A 22,261-nucleotide genomic window follows, 5' to 3' on the forward strand; every position below is an offset into this window, starting at 1 on the left:
ACATCGTATTGACATCAAATACCGACATTTATTTGTCAATGTTGTGATGAGTCAGAAGGCATTGAATCCATTTGCAAGCTTTATTAAAAGCACACATACATACAAACACAAAGGGGCAATCCAGGAGACAGAACGTGGGACAGGCAAAAGTTCAAAGGCAGGCAGATATCTTACTGGTCAGAATAACAGGCTGGAGATCAGGGGCAGGCAGATGTCTTTCGTAATCGTAGAACAAGCACAGGGTCAGAAACACAGATCAGTCCGAAGCAGGGAGTATGGAACGCTCAGAAATGACAGCCAGGCAAATCAAGACTTCGCAAAGAACCGGAGCGTGAGTGTGGTATATATACACGAGAGCTGATGAGTTGCACCTGGACCGCAATCAGTGCCAGGTAGCAGGGCTTATGGGAGTTTGAGTCCGTGAGTCGAATTAGAATTCTGGCGATGACTCCCTCTGGTGGTGCACAAGAGGATTGGCATCGCCCTCATTTACAACAGAACCCCCCTCCTGCGAGCGGCTCCTGAAGCGAGAAGGCACCTGACGCCGGGGTCTACCGCGCTGTCGGGGGGCTGGTTTCTCTGGGAACCTCTGATGAAACTCTTCCGTGAGAGTTGGGTCTAGGATATCCCTAGCATTCACCCAGGACCGTTCCTCTGGACCATACCCTTCCCAGTCCACCAGATATTGGAGGGCGCCACCCCGACGTCGAGAGTCCAGCACTTCTCGAACGAGGTAGGCTTCCTCGCCCTCGATCATGACAGGTGGGCGGGTCCTGGTTTCCGATTCCTCCTCAGCTGCCTCCTCTCGTGGACCACCAGCGGGTTTGAGTAATGACCTGGGACTGAGTTTGCGGCAGGGTAATCTCAGACGAAGGTCTCGTGTCGACAACCACACCCACTGCCCCGGTTGATACGTGGGTCCCTGGCGTCGATGACGGTTCGCCTGAATCTCTCTCCTCCTGACTGCCCTCATGAGATGTCTGTGAGCCTGATTCCAAACATCCTCACTCCGTTGCAGCCAATCCGTGACAGCAGGTAACTCAGTGGGTTCTCCGGACCATGGAAACAGGTGGTTGGTAGCCAAGAATACATTTAAATGGCGTAATACCCGTGGCTGGCTTTATTAATGAATTTTGTGCATATTCTGCCCACATCAGATAGCGGCTCCAGTCGTGCTGTTGCTGATGACAGTAGGAACGTAGAAATCGGATGACTTCTTGATTCATTCGTTCAGTTTGACCGTTGGATTGAGGATGGTACCCTGAGGTGAGACTAACATTAATATTTAGATTTTTACAGAGAGCGGACCATACCCGGGAAGTGAATTGGGATCCCCTGTCTGAGACGATATCATCAGGTAAGCCAAACATTCGAAATACATGATTGCACAAGGCTTCTGCAGTTTCAAAGGCAGAGGGCAATTTGGGCAATGGTATTAGGCGACAAGCCTTGGAGAAACGATCAACCACCGTGGGAATGACTGTGTTGTTCTGGGAAACAGGGAGATCCGTGATGAAGTCCACCGCTATATGGGACCAGGGCCGTTGTGGAACCGGTAGCGGTTGTAATAAGCCAGCAGGGGTTTGGTGAGATGCCTTTGTTGTTTGGCAAATTTGACATTTCTGAACATAATTAATCACATCCTTCGTGAGGGACGACCACCAAAAACGAGCTTTGACTAACTCCAATGTTGCAGTGATGCCTGGTTGCCCCGAGCTGGGAGTGTCATGAATATGGGTCAGTAATCTGGTACGTATGTTATTGGGTACAAAAATTAGGTGATTCGGACAGTCTACTGGAGGGTTGTTTTCTCGGTTTGCCTCTTGGATCTCGGTAAGTATGTCCCACTGTACTGGAGCCACTAATAAGTTTGTGGGAAGAATGGTTTCATCACTAATTGTGGGTTTATCCTCTGATAGCCTGGATAGTGCATCTGCCTTACCATTTTTACTCCCTGGTCTATAGGTGACAATGAAGTTGAATCTGGTGAAGAACAAAGCCCAACGAGCTTGTCTGGGATTTAGACGTTTGGCTGAGCGGAGATATTCCAGATTCTTGTGGTCAGTTAATATGGTGAATTGCTGACTAGCCCCCTCCAGCCAGTGTCTCCATTCTTCCAGGGCTAATTTCATTGCCAGTAATTCGCGATTTCCCACATCATAATTTCGTTCTGCGCTGGTCAATTTACGGGAGAAGAAGGCACATGGATACATTTTGGATGGCTGACCCTGACGTTGGGATAACACTGCCCCGACTCCTGTGTTGGATGCATCCACTTCCACAATGAAAGGTAGGTCTGGGTTGGGATGACGGAGAATAGGAGCTGTGGTGAATTGAGTCTTCAGATCACTAAATGCTTGGCGTGCTTCAGAGGACCAGGATAGTTTGTGGGAGTTTCGTTTGGTCATGGCTGTTAACGGTGCGGCTATTGAACTAAAGCCTCTGATAAACCGTCTATAGAAGTTGGCAAAACCTAGAAATCGCTGCAACTCCTTGAGATTCTGGGGTAACGGCCATCGTTGAACTGCCTGTACTTTCGTGTCATCCATGGTAATCCCTTCTGCACTGATGACGTATCCCAAAAAGGCGATCTGTGTCTGGTGAAACTCACACTTCTCTAATTTGGCGTACAGACGATGTTGAGTCATGCGTTACAACACCATACGTACATGTTCAACATGTTCCTCCATCGTGTTTGAATATATGAGGATGTCGTCGATGTAAATGATGACCCAGCGATCCAGCATGTCCCGAAAGACATCATTCATAAAAGATTGGAACACGGACGGACAGTTTGACAGGCCGAAGCGCATTACCATGTACTCATAGTGCCCCCTAGTGGTGGAAAACGCGGTCTTCCACTCATCACCAGCACGGATTCTGACAAGGTTGTATGCACTGCGAAGGTCAAGCTTGGTATAATATCTAGCCTTTCTTAATTGTTCCAGGGCAGGAGGTACGAGGGGTAATGGATAGCGGAATTTTACGGTGATTTCATTGAGCCCTCGGTAATCAATACAGGGACGTAAACTGCCATCTTTCTTCTTTACAAAGAAGAATCCAGCTGAAGCAGGAGATGTAGAAGGTCGGATGAAACCTTTGGCCAATTCCTCGTCGATATATTCAGACATTGCCTTGTGCTCAGGTTGTGACAGAGGAAATATTCGACCCGTTGGGGGACTTGAGCCTGGAATTAACTCAATAGCACAATCACTTGGTCGATGTGGGGGAAGTTGAGTAGCTTTTTGTTTGCTAAAAGCTTCATGTAAGTCATGGTACTCAATTGGGGATTCGTTCATCATTGAGTTCAGGTAACATATTGGTGGTTCGTAATGGAATTTTGTGAATGGGCTGGATGCACTGTTTCATGCATGACTCACTCCACTGCAATATCTGTCCGTCCCTCCAGGAGATATGAGGATCATGTCGCCTTAACCATGGCAGTCCCAACACCAGTGGATGATTAACTGAATCAATAATGTAGAATTGCATTTCCTCAATGTGTAGAACACCAACTTGTAACTGTAGCTTATTCGTGATCATACGGATGCGTCCTTCACCCACAGGACGACCGTCTAGTGCTTCCACTGCAAGACAGGAATCATATGAGCTGAGAGATAGTTTGTGACTTAAAGCAAATTTCTTAGATATAAAGTTTCCGGCAGACCCAGAGTCGACAAGAGCCGTGGTATTAATCATTCTTTTATCAAATTTAATAATTACAGGAATCAGTACACTGAAAAGTGCAGGAACATGGGAAGGACTCACCGATTGAACTGGTGTATGAGGTCGTACGCTGCAGGTGGATTTCCTGTGCCCTGATTGGCCGCAGTACAGGCATAGATGATTTTGCAATCGGTGCATTCTTTCCTCATGGGTGAGACGGGTGAAACCCAGTTGCATGGGTTCATCAGGGGGCGTGTCGCTTGAAACATGGAGCTGTGTGCGAGGATTTCTACGGCTGCGAATCAGATGATCAAGACGGATGGTAAGTTCAATGAGTTCGTTCAATTTTCTTTCCTTCGTCACGGCAAGCCAATTCAGATTGTAGAGTGGCAGTCAGACCCCGTCTGAATAGTGTCTTCAGTGTGTCCTCAACCCAGTTAGTTTGAGCGGCGAGAGTGCGAAATGACAGGGCGTATTCGGCAGCTGTGTTACGCCCCTGGGTAAGAGAAAGTAACTGCTCACCGGGACTTCTCCCCTCTGCTGGGGGCTCAAACACTTCCCGAAATTGCTTGAGAAAATTTTCAAATGTGGAATAGTTACATTCCTCCTCCTTCCATATCGCTGTAGCCCATTCCAGCGCTTTCCCCGTTAACAGATTGCATACAAAAGCCACCCGACTAGAATCAGTGGGATATAATGCAGGTTGCTGGTTAACAAATAGTTTGCATTGCAATAGGAAGCCTTTGCAGCGAGAAGGTGAACCATCAAAATTTTCAGGAAAAGCTAATCGGGGACTTACGGTAGCCGGAGCATTGGAGACATGCGTTGGTTGAGAAGCTGTCATGGTAGCAGGCGGGGTAACTGCAGGATTCGGATGACGGAGTTGTTGCATAGCTCTCACCAGTTCCTCCGTGAGAGAAGGGTGAGTTGTTGATGATGGGTGGCTAACTGAGTGGCTTGAGCGGAAAATTCAGTAGAGACTTGTGCTAAAGCTGCTGGATTCTGTAGTGGCGAAGTCTTCTGTTGTGATGAGTCAGAAGGCATTGAATCCATTTGCAAGCTTTATTAAAAGCACACATACATACAAACACAAAGGGGCAATCCAGGAGACAGAACGTGGGACAGGCAAAAGTTCAAAGGCAGGCAGATATCTTACTGGTCAGAATAACAGGCTGGAGATCAGGGGCAGGCAGATGTCTTTCGTAATCATAGAACAAGCACAGGGTCAGAAACACAGATCAGTCCGAAGCAGGGAGTGTGGAACGCTCAGAAATGACAGCCAGGCAAATCAAGACTTCGCAAAGAACCGGAGCGTGAGTGTGGTATATATACACGAGAGCTGATGAGTTGCACCTGGACCGCAATCAGTGCCAGGTAGCAGGGCTTATGGGAGTTTGAGTCCGTGAGTCGAATTAGAATTCTGGCGATGGCTCCCTCTGGTGGTGAACAAGAGGATTGGCATCGCCCTCATTTACAACAGTCAAATATGGCAACCAAAATCCAACATCTGATAGACGACATAGTGGTAACGTCCACACAACTTCAAGCTGTAACATCTTTAGACGTTGATATTTGGTTAATTTTAGGTTAGACATTGGACATTGGCGTCGGCCTGACGTTGAGTTCTCATGTCAACCCGATTTTCATTTCCAAACAAAATGCAATGTCCCCACAATGCTGGGGTTCAATGTCAATCTGACATCATGTTGATGTCTTCTGTCTGTTGGGTGTTTAAGACTATTACGGTCATCTTTTTATTAGTGACATGCATCTAAACAATCTCAGGGTCAATGCGTGTAAAGATTTTAAACATCTTGGACACTTTGTCGTTCTATGTGTGATTTGATTGGAAATGAATCACATCCCCATAGACAGGAAATAATAAAGTAGTGACTGCAGGCTGAAGGAAAGTAGTGGAGTAAAAGTACTGATACAGCATTAAAAATGTACTCAGGGGTGAGTAAAAGTACACGTTTATAAAACTACTTAGTAAAATAAATTACAGGAATTGTGAGTATTTGTAATTAGTTACTTTACACCACTGTCTATTGTTGATCAGCCAATCAGTATCCAGCATTCAACAAACACTGTAAATGTCTTATTGTATTGAATCTGCATAATGAGTGATGTTTGATCAGAATCATTCTGACTGCAGCTGCTGAAAATAAAGTGTGTGCAGTGTCTGTTTACTGACTGAATGACAATCTGTGTGTGTTTACAGTCTGGATCATAGAGGAGAGAAGATGATTACAGCTGGGCTGCACAAATGTACGTCTACACACAAACACACTCTCTCTGTAAGTGAAGAGCAGGGGGGAGGCCAAAGTCACGGTAGCAGGTTAGATTGACCGTTAGGCCAATGTGACGTATGTAATACTGTTTCCGGTTACAAGCCACCACTCATTTGAGTGGAGAAATCATTCGTTTATGATCACGTTTTATTCCTATCACACATTAAAGTTAATTTTATATAAAATCATAGTGTACACAACAATCTCTGGGCTTGCTGCATAACAAATACCAAAAATGTAACAATTTATAAAAAAATGAAGGACTTTCTGGCCATTGGATATTAGGCATGGACAAATATATTGCGATCGTGATTTTTGAAAGTATTAAATCGCTTTGTAAATGTTTATTATTACCAATTCATGAGTCTCCCCATTCAGTTGAATAGAGCGCTTGGATCCGGAAGCCGATTTGTGTAATGTCACACTTTACAAGCGGATGGCCAGTCCATCCCTGCACACACACATACACACTATCTCTTGCTCCGACGCACACACAGACACACACACTATCTCTTGCTCCGACGCACACACAGACACACACTTTCTCACACACACACTGACACACACTCGCTCTCTCTCACACTAACACACGCATAGAGAGAGACAAACACATACACACACTCTCTCACATACACACACACACACACACACACACACACACACACACGTCATAAATGTATCTCTTCTTGTGTTCAGATGCCTGTTTTCTCACTCTGGATCCAAACACAGCAAACACGGAACTCATTCTGTCTGAGGAGAACAGAGAGGTGAAGAGTGTGAGAGAGAATCAGCCGTATCCTGATCATCCAGACAGATTTGAATTTTATCTCCAGGTGTTGTGCAGAGAGAGTGTGTGTGGACGCTGTTACTGGGAGATTGACTGGAGTGGAGATGTGTGTATATCAGTGTCATATAAGAGCATCAGGAGGAAGGGAGGAGGTTATTTGTCTTTGTTTGGATGTAATGCTCAGTCCTGGAGTTTGCTATGCTTTTCCTCCAGTTTCGCATTTAGACACATTAACACAGAGACTGTTCTCCCAGTAAAGCGGCTCAGCAGGAGAATAGGAGTGTTTTTGGATCACAGTGCAGGAACTTTGATCTTCTACAACATGTATAGAGACACAATGAGCCTCATCCACTCAGTCCAGACAACATTCACTGAGCCGCTCTATCCTGGGTTTACTGTTTATCATGGATCATCAGTGAGACTGTTGTAAAGACTGTTTACACTAGTGCGTTTTAGTTTTAAAACGGCGTTTTAGAATGAAAACGATCCACGTCTACCCCAGAAAGCAAACCGATGTTGATTCAACGTTGAATATTGGTTATAATAGTCAGTATCAGTCGTTGTTTAAATTTCAACATTGAACCAACGTTCATTATTTGGTCGGTACATCGGAAGGATTTTACGTTGAAAAAAAGATATTGATTCAACATCGAAATTTCGACATTGAATCAACATTCATTATTTCGTCGGTACGTTGATCATTAAATCGAAAACTGGACATTCAACACCGACATTTAATTGTTTCATAAACAGATGCCGTTTGCATTAGTGTAAGTAGAGAAATACAACAGCGAGTGCCCTTAATCTTGCTTTATACTATGTATTTTAAGCTGTTTAGGGAAGACAAATATGCACGTTTGTTGCTATTTGTACAGGCTAGAATGTCAAGAATTTAATTTAACTTTTATTTTGTTTTACTTTGTTTAATTATCTTGTTTTCCTTCGGAATATTATTCAAGTTTCTTAATCCCGTGATTTATGGCAGTAGGACTGTTTACATTTATTTTGCAATAAAAATGCATTTTGATATTTGATAAGTACGTGGTGTAGGCTAAACTGGATATTTGAAATTCATTTTAATCAGTTAATGTGATCTCTTCCCCTATGGTTTAGGCCTAATAGATGTTTACCAATAATCTGTTTTACCACGACAATCACTATATTATTACAAAAATAACTGCACACACAAACTGAATAGATTTCTACTCATTAATACAGGCACATATTTATCAGCGAATATAAAATATGCAAGATGATTCATTAGATATTTTTAAGTAGTTGTAAATAATTTAGGCTGAATTTAAACTTAAGTTGAAAATTACTAGGCTACATTTAATTTGTTTTAATTCAACCCATATAAATTGTTTGTAACTTTGCAGAAATATTTTTAGTATACATTTTATGTGTTCACATGTGTGAACGGTTACAATTGACATCTTTTTCTTTCATATTAGGCTATTTCTCGAACCAGAAAATATTTAAAGAGCTTATTTTTATCCTGCGTGTCTAAAACGTGACAATTTCTATTAGAAAATAATTAACACTTTAAGTTCATTTGTTTGGTAAATCAAATTTGCCATATTTAAAACGGCTTGTATTATACATTTAAAAGGTGTACATTAAATTTGTTATTGTATATTTATAGCTTTCTGTTGAAAAATGTAATTGCTTTAGCAGCAAATTTTATCGTGCCAAAATATGGATGATTGCAACATATTCCAACATTACGACATTAATTTAAATGTTTGACAACATTACCACATGAAAATGTAATATTTTATGGTTTGGGTAAATAAAGAATTCATTTCAGTATTTCTTCAAGAAATAGCGTTTGGGCTACTTTTGTCAATCCTTAGACACATACACAGCATGCAAATGACAATGGTCACACTTTACAATAAGGTTCATTAATGTTAACTAATGCATTTACTAACATAAACAAACAATGAACAACACATTTACTACTGTATTTGTTCATGTTAGTTAACATTAGTTAATGAAAATACAGTAGTTCACATGCATTGTTAGTGCATGTTAACTCATGGTGCATTAACTAATGTTAACCAGCATGGACTTGGATATTAATAATGCATTAGTAAATGTTCAGTTATGATGAATAAATGCTGTACATGTGTTGTTCATGATTAGTTCATGTTAGTAAATTAATTAACTAATGAACCTTATTGTTAAGTGTTACCATGACAATATATTTCAACATTCATTTAGACACATTAACAAACATAGTCAAAAAAAAAAACATTTTGTAGAATAACCCAATAAACACCTTCTCTCTCTCTCTCTCTCTCTCTCTCTCTCTCTCTCTCTCACTCTCTCTCTCACACACACACTAACATAATTTAACAAAACAGTTTAATAGATTTAAGCACGTTTTAATAAGTGTTATGAATCTCCTGTTGCGGAGTCAGATGCATAAAAAGCATTGTGTTTAGTTAAACAGACAAAATGTTGCCAGCCATTAACAATTTGACTTATTTATTTGGCATCTTTATATTCTTGTTTGTTACATGTTGTTGTTCAACAAATGACATTTGATTATAAGTTGCAGTAATATTTAATGGAAATTCTTTGGCAGTTGGCTTTACATTGTTCCACCATAAGATAGCGACAGAGATCAATATAAATAATCAGTTCTTAATGGTGCACACATTTTTCCTCAATGGATATTTAAATCTACAGCTAAACAAAAACATCACAAAACAGGTAAATCTCACCAAGTCCATCTATCTCTTTTATATTTTTATTGTTTTAATAATAATATAGTAATGCAGTGGTGTTTGCTTTGATTTTTGCCAATTCTGTTTGTCCAGTTCTAGTTATCTAAACTCTGTAGCTTTGATGTCTTCTGTGGTGTTCACAAGTTAGGCTGGATCCAGACTGGAACTGGTACAATTTCTAGAATCCTTGGAATGGACCTCCCAGGATAGAAACAGGAAAGCATAAGTACACAAATTAACATAGATTCCATTTATATATTTTTTCACACAAAAGATGTTTTTTTTTTTTACTCTTTATTAGTTATAACTGTAGAACAAAAGTAAAGACAAAAATGTATTTTAATGAAGATTTGAACTTAAGAGTCTCAAATATTATATATAGTACAATGTCTTTGATACATTCATTCTGCCATTGCAACTGTATATATTCTCAAATCATGTTTAACAATACTGTATATTTTATACAATATACAATACTGTATACAAAGTATTTTCTATAATATTCTTTCTTCAGGAGAAAGTCTTTTGTTTAATTTTAACCATTTCAAGGTCAACATTATTTAATAATAATATTTTTATTAAGCAATATTTTTGATTGTCTACAAAACCATCTATCATTATACAATAATTTGCCTAATTACCCTCAATGTCACTTTAAGCAGAATACTAGTATCTTGAAAAATATATAGTCAAATACTATTTACTGTCATCATGGCAAAGATGATACAAATCAGTTAGGGATAAGAAAACAGAAATTGAGGAAAAAATTAAACAGGGTGGCAAATAATTCAGGGGGCTAATAATTCTGACTTCAACTGTATATGTAAGTTTGTATGTATGCATATATAAAATCCATCATTCCAAGGAACATTCAAACAGGGTCGCAAACTTGTATGCTTGCAACTATACCTCTAAAGCTGTCGTCAGAAACAAAGTTCCTAACTGTGCTCTATTCCCACTTATTCCCCCTATGCCCTATTCATTTTCATTTAGAACATGCTAACATTTAAACTTGGAATGATTTTATAAAATGCATTAAGGTTATCTCTCTTAGGTGTAATTTGCTTTCAAAGTATTCGTACAGTTCAGTTTTACCGATCTTCATGTTTATAATTGTGCTCCCTTTACAGTGCACTTCACAGTTATGCCTCATGACGAAAGCTATAGGGGACCTATTATTTAAAAAGCTGAATTTAGGTTATGTCTCCAAAGCTTGTGAAAACAAAAAAACAACAACAAAAAAAAACATAGCATACGTAATTATTTACATTTATAGTGGGTTATTTATTAAGTATCTGTACTGTATAAGACATGGGCCTGTGGGTCAGAACATTTTTGCAGTGGTTTGCATGTGTCAAATTGTAAAAGTAGACTTTTCCAAAAAAAAAAAAAATTCATAAGCAATATCCTACTTAATCATCATCATCATTATTATTATTAATATTAATGTAGGATTTTTTAAAATTTCCTAATAATCCTATATGTGCCATTTACATATATTTCAATTAATATGGAAAGCGAGTGGATGTTTTTACCAAAACTAAAATTGAATTTTTAATAGGTTTTGTGTAAAACAATATAATTTGCACAAAGAAATTATGGGGTTCTTCTCTGAAGAAGTTGATTATGCCTGTTTAGAGCGTCATAATGGACGTTTTACGCTATAACTAACATGATTTAGACGATGGATCTGTGACAGAGAAACTGCGGGTTTTGGGGAAACACTCGTGACTACATCGTTCTTTTCCCAAACAATGCATTGTACTATAATTGTGCAGCTGCAAGTTATGTCATTGTTTGCTTTTTCCTTGTTTGTCGTTGCACCCCAGATCTGTTAATCAAATGTTTGTAAGTATTTTATACAGTAACACAACTTTTTTTATGGATTGTTGTCAAAATGCAATCCAATACATTTTAAACCCATGGCAAGAAAAACAAATAATAATAAAAAAAAGACAAATAAAGAAACATTTAAAACTTATTTTAATAGTTTTAATATTTTGATGCTTTTTTATTTCATTACAAAAGCTCTGAGAGAAAAGATTTTCAAGTACCTTGTTTACATGTTTCTGCATTATTACAGATGTACTATGTTATTAGTATTTTTCATTCACTTATCTACAATTAAAAATAGTGACAATGTGGCATAATTCTGTTAAATGCTTAGTTTCTGTTACTGGTAAATATAAATACTTAGATGATCAATACTAGCTTTGCTACTGCCTGATACAATTTCGTTATCTAACACAACTGTCTGTAAGGTAACATTGGTCTCACACTGAGAACCTGCTCTGTTCTCCTCACATTACAACACAATTACTCTTCTCTAACTGCTGTTCTGTCTGTGGGTCTGTCCACAGGCTCATAATTGTATGGCGGTGGTGCATCGTTTGTGTGAATGTCTCAGAATATCTCATTTTGGCATCCAAACGTGCTTGGCGATAAGTTGTCTTCATACTGTTTATATGTGCGATCTTCCTAGTTCAACGTCACTTACAATCTGGTGATTTTTGACATGCGGAAGAACATTTATGTGACTAAAAACGACTAAAGATGGCTGAATAATAAACTTTAACGTGTATTTTAAAGAAAATCTAGTTCCTACTTTACTCTCATGCACATTGACTCACTGGGGTGTCAAACCTACAATATGCTCTTTAAGGCATGTGCTGTTTATGAACTAGCTTTAAAAACAACATACGAGTCACATGAGTTCATATGTGAATATCACTACCTTAGTTAGTTGTTAGTTCATTGTTTGCTAATGTAATACAATTTTCAACTACTCTTGAACTCCTGTTTAAACTGTTTATTTTGATGGAAACGGAACACATTTCTACTGCTTTTCAGTGTAAACACGTATTAGATCAACCATTACATTTAAACACAGGAGTTCCAGAATAATTAGAAATGAGTTAAGGATAATGTGCCCCAAGTAAAATCATCCTGACAAAGAAAACAAGTTTATGTTAGTCACATTTAGCTTATGTAAAAACAAACATGAACTAACAAGTAATTAAACTAGATTTATTGTATTTAGATCTATTGGCATTTACTGTTAATAGATCATGGTAAGAAAATATGCTATTTGCACTTAATGTAAATAGCCATTGCCATTTTCTTATTCTGTTGGCTAATATTTTCCAAATAAACGTTTTTCCCATGGCATACTATAAAAATAAATAGCCTATTAGTTCATTAACATACCATTCTGCTTTCTCCTGCTATATTATAAAAGTGATAAGTATTAAACGTTTATTGTCTCAATTGCAGGTGTCTTTTTGTTGGGTTGCTTTTTTCAAAATGAATCGTAATATTGGTGCCCCATTCAGGGTATATATAGGCAGAACTGTATAAACCCAGATTTTAAAAAAAAACAAGGATTTTTAAACACTTTTTCCAGTACCTATTTTTTTTTATTCAAGACTGACATGCAGCGTACTGAACACCTGAAATGTATTCTCAGCAATGCACTTTAAATTCAATAAGAACTCTCCAATTTATTCAAATAAAATACATCAGTAATGTAGTAATTAATAATATATTCATAAATAAAAATATAATAAACCTACAATAAATGTGCTTGTAAAATAAAAAATAAAATTATGTATTTGTTTATGTTCTCTCAAAGATGGAAAGAGAACTGAAAATTTGTACCCAAGTAAAAATACTACTACATTGGTAAAATAATACTACTAGTAACTAATACTAATATTAAGTGTACAAGTAAAAGTAAAAAGTACTCTTTTTTAAAAAAATACTCAAAATTGCAATTAGTTAGTTTAATAAAAAAACTGATTTTCATTAAGGCCCTTTTCAAGTGTAAACTTGATAGAATGGTTCAAGTGTTTAATCACAAGCCTATATATATGGGAATTTGCACTACCAAAGGAAGTGTGGTTGCTTTTTCCTTCACCATAATTAATTTTTCAATACCACTGGCAGAACTATAAGGCCATAGATATATTTGATGTCCATTTTATTAAACAATATTTTCTACTTTGAAATGTTTAATTAAAGTATATGAAGAAAAGATTGAAATTGTCTTTTATTTACACATTTTACACTATTTTACTTTTTTGCTCACTGCTTTGCAATATGGCAAATTTCTTAAATATAGCTTTACAGCACATGAAAATTGTTTTACACTTGATTTTAAACTAAAATGATTTTACAAATAAGTACACTGTCAGTAATGAAATAAAAAAAAAAAAATGACTTCTGTATTTGAAATATGACAACACTAAAATTTTTGAAGCAGTGTTTTAAGAGCCTTGTTGTTTACTTGCAACATTTGCAGAAATGATTGAATGCACAATACCTGCATTCCCTCGTCAAAATTCAAATTGTATTTAGAAGAGTGACTGACAGGAGGAGAGTCAGTTGCTGTTAGACAAAAAAAGTCTGAAATGTGATTCGGTCAGAATGGCCGGAATAAGAAAACAATAACAGACATCTCTATGGTAAAAACATTTGAAAAGCATTATGCCAATTAATCATTTGTTTTTTAAAAATCATTTTTTTTAGTCCTTACAACAGAGAAAGGCATTTGCCCGTCCTTACATTTCACATAAAACTACACAAGACTGTGATAAACTAACACTATTCAGCTGATCTGAAACCCCAAATACGTTTCCCTTCTGAGTTCAAGAATAAACTCAGAGTTGGTTGAACCACCTTTCTGAAACAGACCCCAGTTTGAGCATCAATGTGCTGCAGCTCTTTTTAGAAATAAGGGGCAGAGACGAGCAACGTCTATGTTTGAACTTTAAACACAAACACATTGGGCTCTATTTTAACGATCTAGGCGTAAAGTTCAAAGCACAGGGCACAAAAGCATTAAGGGTGTGTCTGAATCCACTTTTGCTATTTTAAGGACGAAAAAATCCACTCTGCCTCATAGCGCATGATCTAACAGGGTTGAGCTTATTCTCTTAATGAGTTATAGGTGTGTTTTAAGAATAAACCAATCAGAGTTTCATCTCCTATTCACTTTAAGAGACTGTTGTGTCGCGCCTTGGCGCATTAGCTATTTACATGGCGGACTTTAAAGGTGAAAAACTAAACGCTTCTTCATTACCAAGAAAACAGTTAAATATCTGCAGTGTGAAAATGAGAGAATGAGCCTCCTCATTTTTTACTTTCACTATCTTTTGTAGATAAGAAAACATGTTGTACACACAAATCAATTAGCCTATACCGAACTAATTTAGTTTGATTGCAAAGATTTGTTCTCTATTTCTAAATCTATTTCTAAATTCAAAATCTATTTCTAAATTCAATTCTAATTTCCAGCAAACGAATAAGTGAACAATTATAAGGAAGTGTGCTACTGTGCTCAAACAACTGAGTTATTTCCAAACACGCATGCTATGCCCCATATGGTCCAAAACCTGACAAGTGGACAAATCTAAGCTTGTTTAAAAAAAAATACAAATATACACATGCAAATGGATTTACTATTTAAACAACATGGTGGAAACGGCAAAACTAGTGTTGCACTGGTCTAAAAATAGAAACGCGTCTTGAGCCTTATTGGGCTGAGTGTATGATAGGGCCCATTGTATTACATATAATAAACAAAACTGTTTGTTGTGTTTTTAAATTTTCATTATGTAAATGTTATAAGCTCATTCTGTTATTATGAACATATGGTTGACAGACCTACCTAGTGGTTAATCCTCCATTCATGCAGAATCAAGGCATCTAGTGTATATAATCATCCAACTGACTACAGGCATCAGGCCATCCTGGAAAACAAGAAAAATATCTTCACTAACATTGTAAAAGCTGCACATATACTTTAATTTTATAGATTTAAAAAGTGATTGTTCACCAAAAAGTGAAATTTACTCACTATTTACTCTCCCTCTAATGCAGGGGTGTCCAAACTCGGGTCACCCTAATCAAACACACCTGAAGCAGCTAATCAAGTTCTTACTAGATATACTAGAAACCCCAGGGCAGGTGTGTTGAAGCAAGTTGGAGCTAAACTCAGCACCACAGCGGCCCTCAAGAAACCTTCAAGGGTTTCGTTAATCTGTTGGACAAAAAAATAACAGTAACCACTTATCATTTATGGAAGTCAATGGGTAAAGGTTTTTAACATTTTTCTAAATAAATGTATTTGTTTGGAACAGAAACAAACTTAAACAGGTTTGTAACCATTTAAGGATGAGTAAATGAAGGCAGAATTTAAGATTTTGGTAAAAAAAAAAAAAGCCAAATATAAAACAAGCATCTTATTAAACGTATGGAACAGGCAATAAATATGCTGATGATTCAGTCTTTATGAGCCTCTTTTATGGCAGAAAAGAGAAACATGGCCATTCTTGGATTTTTTTCATAAAGTGATGTAATGATTCTAAACGTGTTGAATAAAAAAACATAAAGAAATGTGTATAGACTTGAGAAAAAAATAAAATATAATATAATATAATATAATATAATATAATATAATATATTGCACCTACATTCATTAATGGAGAGCATACAGAAAAGTTTTTTGACCTGGTTTTAGAGATAGGACTCGTGGGTTAAGTGTATTAACACTCAAGCTAAGCAGAGACATTGTTTTTTGATGTCCTTTTGAATCAGCAATAAAATGCTTAAGATATTTTACTCTGCTTTTATTAAAAGTATATTGACTTGTTTGCAGTATTTGCTGGTATGGCAATGCTACTGAGAGTCAAGAAAAGTGTTTAAGGAAAATAGTCACCACTTCTAGTAAACTGGAATACATTTACAAAGATGGAGTGGTCATAAAGGCAATCAGTATTGTGGCTGATTCAATGCACCCATTTAGTTCCTCATTTGACTATTTGCCATCTGAGCAGAGATACTGTCTCCCTGTGGTGTCAAAAACAGGGCAATAAGACTAGTCAGCTGGACTGCTTATTGTGTTTTATTCTATTTATTTATTTTATATACTGTTGAATGTGAACATGTTGTCTTTGGCATGTTGTTTGGTGTGATGCCTGCTAAATAATTCTGCAAATCAATAACAACTAAACAAATATACAAACTAGACAAATAACCCTACCTACCTACACTGTAAAAAATTGCTGTTAAAAAACGGTCAGATTCTACGGTAAAATAATGTTTTTTCACTAAAACAGTAATATTCTGTTAAAAACAGTGCTTTCTGGGTAACATTTTTGTTTTCGAGAAAGTAACCAACTGCAGAAAACTGTGAGCTAACAGAGTTCAGATTCGATGTTTTGAAGTCTGTGTTTGAAATCACACTTTGTGTCCTTGTTCACTATTTCATACACTAGTTAACTAATATAGTTCACCTGACAGAGTTAATGAACACTAATGAGTGAATTCAGACACTGATGAACACCTGCTGTTAATAATTACAATTACTGAAGAAAATAAACAAGAAACACAAACAGTGACTTGAGTTACAACATAAAATAAAATCAAAATAAAATAAAACAGCTTCAGTCTCAGCAGAGGATCATTAAACAACTCCACAAACAACAGCAGACACACTTATTACTGACTGATTTGACTTCCATACTATTCACATTGAGATCCAACAGAAATTAAGGTGTTTTTTGTGTCACCGTAATGGAGTGAGGGGCTGGTTTAGTTGGGCTCTTCACCCTTGAACTCATTTAAGAAGACTTTTCGACTACTGTAATACAGAGTTTACTAAACGTTTGTACTATAGCAATAAAGTTGGGAAGTCAATAAATAGAGAAATCTATTTGTCTGAAATTAGTTCTGATAAATGTTTTGGTATAAATCTGGAGGAAGGGCCTCATGCAATAGATTTTATGCTTAGTTGCAGGTATTAATTTAATTAATGAGAAGTGGAAACAGAAAAGATACCTCTGTAATTACTTAACAGTTAAGAAATAACATACAAAAACAGTTCAGTTATGACAAATACACACTCAGACCTCATGAATCTGACCTTGTATCTCAACAATGGTAACATCTCAAATGTTTCATGCTGCAATGCATGCTGGGAGTGGCACTGTACAAATATCCCAGCATGCATTGCGGTATAAATAAATGTTGTATAATGGTCTCACAGTTTTCTTTATTTGTGTTTGATTCTGCTTTTGTTTATGTTTAGACTTTCAGTTGCCTGTTTGTGAGTTAAACTGTTAATTTTGTTAGTTGTCACCATTATTGAGGTTCATATGCTGATTATTGATGTCTCTTTGAGTGCGTTTGACACCATAGAGCAGTGTTATTGTCCAAGATATTCTTAAAAACTTCCAGAAATCATTGCCATATATAGACATATAATGTAAAACAATAGATTTAACATTGAATAGCAGCAATAAATTATATTACACTAAATGAGAACAGACTCTGCCATTTAACAGCAAAATGAACATCACCATATCTTATTTAGGTTTTCGGCTGGCTTGCCACAACAAAGGAGCTTTTTAAACAAAGTTCTTAACAATTGCAGCAGCCAAGATATATAAATGTTAAATATGACAGGGCTAAGAGCCCAACTAAAGCAAACTCTGTTCTCCATGATGGTGACATAAAACTTTAACTTTTTCTCAAGAAGAACTTTAGTAGATGTTATACAAAAATACATGTATTAAGTAATAAGTGTAGCTGGTGATGATGTTTGTAGAGTTGTTTAATCATCCGCTGATCATTTAAATGATTTAATCATTTGTTGTTCTTCAGGTTATTTCATTATAAAGCTGTGACTAAAGTTTTGTATGTTCTGTTCTTGTTTTTTTCCTTCAGTATTTCTTCATTTGTTCATTGTTAATCCTCAATTATCATTTAATTAGTCAGTTAATTAATGAATTTACTTCAGCTTTGCTCCATGTTTCTTGAACACTCAGTAGTGTGGACACTTCAATAAAAACTGAAGTATATGCTCTGGGGTTTAAAGGGTTAAAGGTGTGAGAGGTAAAAACACAGTGTAAAAATTTATTTTAACAGTAATATACTGTTAATTTACACTACGGAAATAGACTGTAAAAAAACAGTAGATTGCTGGCAACCACAGCTGCCAGTAGATTACTGTTAAATCAAGGAAAAAACAGTATTTTACTGTAAAACTTGAAGCCGATTACTTCTGTGTGTCACCGTTGTGGAGGAGAGTAGAGCCAGTGTATGAGTTAAAGATGAACAATGAACTGCTGATGTTATTCTGCATGTTTCTCTATTTAAAGATAGCGGCTGTTTAGTGGCTGATGCAGTCAGAATCTCTCTGGTGATTCCAGATTTACATGTATGTGTGCTGTTGTGAAAAATAAGACATTAGAATTAAACCGAACTTTTCTAATTAACTAAAACAAGTTATTATTATAAGTATACTTCTAAGCATATATAGCACATTACTTCATAAACTCATTCAGCAGTTGACCAAGTTGAGGCAGTTGCTTTCAATGAGCAAAATGAGTTCACTTGAGTATTGTGTAAATCAATGTAGTCCATGTATTTTTACAGCAACATACTGTAAAATAACAGTACATTGCTGGCAACTGCAGCTGCCAGTATTTTACTGTTTTTTTAACGGGACAATTTTTAACAGTGTACAATATCTGTTTAAAATTTCCTCTGCTTTTTCAATACTTTTAATATCTTTTACTATTAAAGTGGTATCATCAGCATACTGAAATATTTTGTGTTCTAAGTCTGTTCCTTTTATACATAATCCTCGTATTTGCGTTTCATTATCAATTGCTAATCCCAATGTTTCAGATACAAGTGTGTATAATAGTGCTGACATTGGACATCCTTGTCTTATTGATCTTGTTATTTTAAAATCTTAAGTTAAAAAACCATTTACTTTTATACAGCTTGTTATATCTGCATATAAACATTTTATCCATTGTAAGTATCTTTCTCCAAAACCAAATCTCTCCATTACATCCATCATATATTTGTGTTCCACTCTATCAAAAGCTTTTTCTAAATCGACACTGATTATATATCCTGTTTCTTTTTCCTCTCTCATATACCATATTATATCTCTTATATTGTTTATGACATCAGTTATGTCTCTTTTTAGAACTGCATATGCTTGATTTGTTTTGATTATGTTAGGTACAACTACTTTCAATCTATTAGCTAAAACCTTTGCTAAAATTTTTATAGTGTTCAGCATGCTTAAGGGTCGATAATTTTTTAAGTCTCCTTTGTCTCCATTTCTTTTATAAATCATTTTCACCATTCCTTTCTTCATACTATTAGTTAACTCCCCTTTTTCATAAATATCACTGTATATTTCATTTAAAATAGGAATTAAAACATTTTTAAAAACTTTATAAAACTCAACTGGTAGTCCATCTATTCCTGGACTTTTCCCATTTCTCGACTGATCAATAGCTGTTTCTATTTCTAAATCTGTTATCTCACTCTCACACATTTCCTTGTCTTCTTTATTTAATTTTGCTGTTATTTTTCCTAATAAAAAATGTTCATCATTTATATTTACTCCATTTTCTGTAAATAATTCCTTATAAAATCGTCTAGTTTCATTTAAAATTCCCTCTTTGTCTTCTACAGTTTTCCCATCTTGTGTTTTTATACATTTTATTATAGCTGCTCTCTGTCTTGTTTTTTCTAATTCATAAAAGTATTTTGTACTTCTTTCTCCTTCTACAATGTCTTTAGCTCTGCTTCTAATAATTACTCCTTTACACTTTTCTTCTTCAATTTTCTTCAGCTTTTCCTGTAATTCAATTATTTTGTCAACATTTATCCCATTTACTTTACTCATTTCTTCATTCCATTCTTTTCTAATTTTATTTTCCTTGAATTTTTTTGCCTTTTGTATTTTTTCTGATATATTTATTGAGTATTCTTTTATTCTATTTTTAAGATTATCCCACCATAAACCTGTTTCTGTTTCAAACATTTCATCATTCACACTATTAATTATTATATTTTCTATATCCATTTTATAACTTTCTATTTTTAACAGCTCAGTGTTGAGTATCCACACTCCTGGTCCTTTTTCAATCTCATTAAAATTCATTGTTATCCATAAAAAATCATGATCACTTTCACTATAGGTTTTATATAAAATTGTGTTAACATATTGTACTTCTTTTTTCTTACATAAAAACAAGTCAATTCTACTTTGCTTTAAAATCCTATTTGCAATTTCTCTTCTTGAATACTCTCTTTTCATACCATTCCGCTCTCTCCATACGTCTACCAAATCACATTTTCTCATTAAATTTTGTAGTTCATTCCTCCCTCTGTCTGTTCTAAAATTCATTGAGTCATCTATATCTAATCTTTGCATGGCAATATTAAAATCTCCTAAAATAAATATGTTTTCATTCTTTTCTATTAGCTTATCTATTTCCTTATAAAAGTTATATTTGTCCTTTTCCTCATTTGGTGCATGTATGTTGCATACTCTAAAACTTTTCCCACCATACAGAACTTTTACAATTATTTTTCTTCCATTAGTGTCTTTATAGTCTAATTCTACTTTCTCAAAAATCCCTCTTTTTATTAAAATTGCCACTCCTCTATTCTTTTCTATATTTCCATTACTAAATATTTCACCATTCCATAATTTTCTCATTTCATTTTTAATCTCATTTTCCCACTTTGTCTCTTGTAAACATAATATATCACACTTTTTCGTCAAACACGTTAATCTTTCAAACTTTTCACATTTGGACAATCCTCTTACATTCAATGATACCACACATACATTACTCATTAGTATAATTATTGGATAAACCAATAACCACCACTCATTCTGAGTCACTGTCACTTAAACAAATGTTTCTTGCATCTCCTTTTTCAAATTTTTTCCTTTCCATTCTTTCTTTAATCTCTTCTCTTCTTATTTTTTGCCGTTGTAGAACCATTTCAATGTTTAGGCCACTTTTAGATCTTGATTTTAAATCTTTTATCTTTTTTCCTTTTTCTTTTTTTTCCAGTCCATAATTCCCCCTTTCAAAATCCATTGCTCTTACCTCATTTATTGCTCTTATTTCATTGTCCTCAGTCCTTGTTTTCTCCTGTCTCTCTTCGTTGTTCAGTTCTATAGTGTCCTCATCATTTTGTTCCTCAGCAAATTGTCTATTATTTGGTTCTCCTTCTTCCTTGTTTGCTCCTTCTCCCAGTTCCATTTCTTTATCCTCTTGCTCATTTCTGTCCTCTTCTGTATTGTTTTCTTCTCCTGTTTTGTCCTCCTTCCTTTCTGTTGCAGTATTTTCAAGTGACGCTTGTGTTTCCATCCTTTCAACTTCCTCCTCTTTGTTGCAGTTACATCTTGTTGATGCCCTCTCGCAGCCCTGGCACTGCGGAACTTCGCAGTCCCGCACATAATGCCCCTGCTGAAGACATCTCCTGCACGTGAAATTTGGGCAGTCTTTCTTTTCATGCTCTGTACTTGAGCAAAGTCTGCACATTTTCAGTTGATTGTCATGTATCACTCTGAAATACTGCATCCCTTCTTCCGTCATGAAGCCAACATTGTATGGTAAAGATTTAACTTCTTTGGGAAACTTTACCTTCACAAATCGTGTTCCGTCTGCAACCATTGTTCCCGGATGATATTTCCTTCTTATTGGCAGTATAGGAGTTACTCCCCAATTACTCATTTTCTGTTGTATCTCCTCATCCTGTATATAACTGGGCAAGTTCAGGAAAGATACCATTTTTTCTGTTGCACACAGCTTTTTCACTTCACATTCTTCTCCATTAATCATCAGTCCGTTAATCAATATCTTGCATTCTTTTTCACTTTCCATTGTCAGTTCAAATTCATTGTTGTTTTTCCTTCTCAGTCCAATTAATTTGCCAATCCCGACTTTGTCTTC

This window comes from Danio rerio, chromosome 4 (assembly GCF_049306965.1).
Source record: "Danio rerio strain Tuebingen ecotype United States chromosome 4, GRCz12tu, whole genome shotgun sequence".
Classification (NCBI taxonomy): domain Eukaryota; kingdom Metazoa; phylum Chordata; class Actinopteri; order Cypriniformes; family Danionidae; genus Danio; species Danio rerio.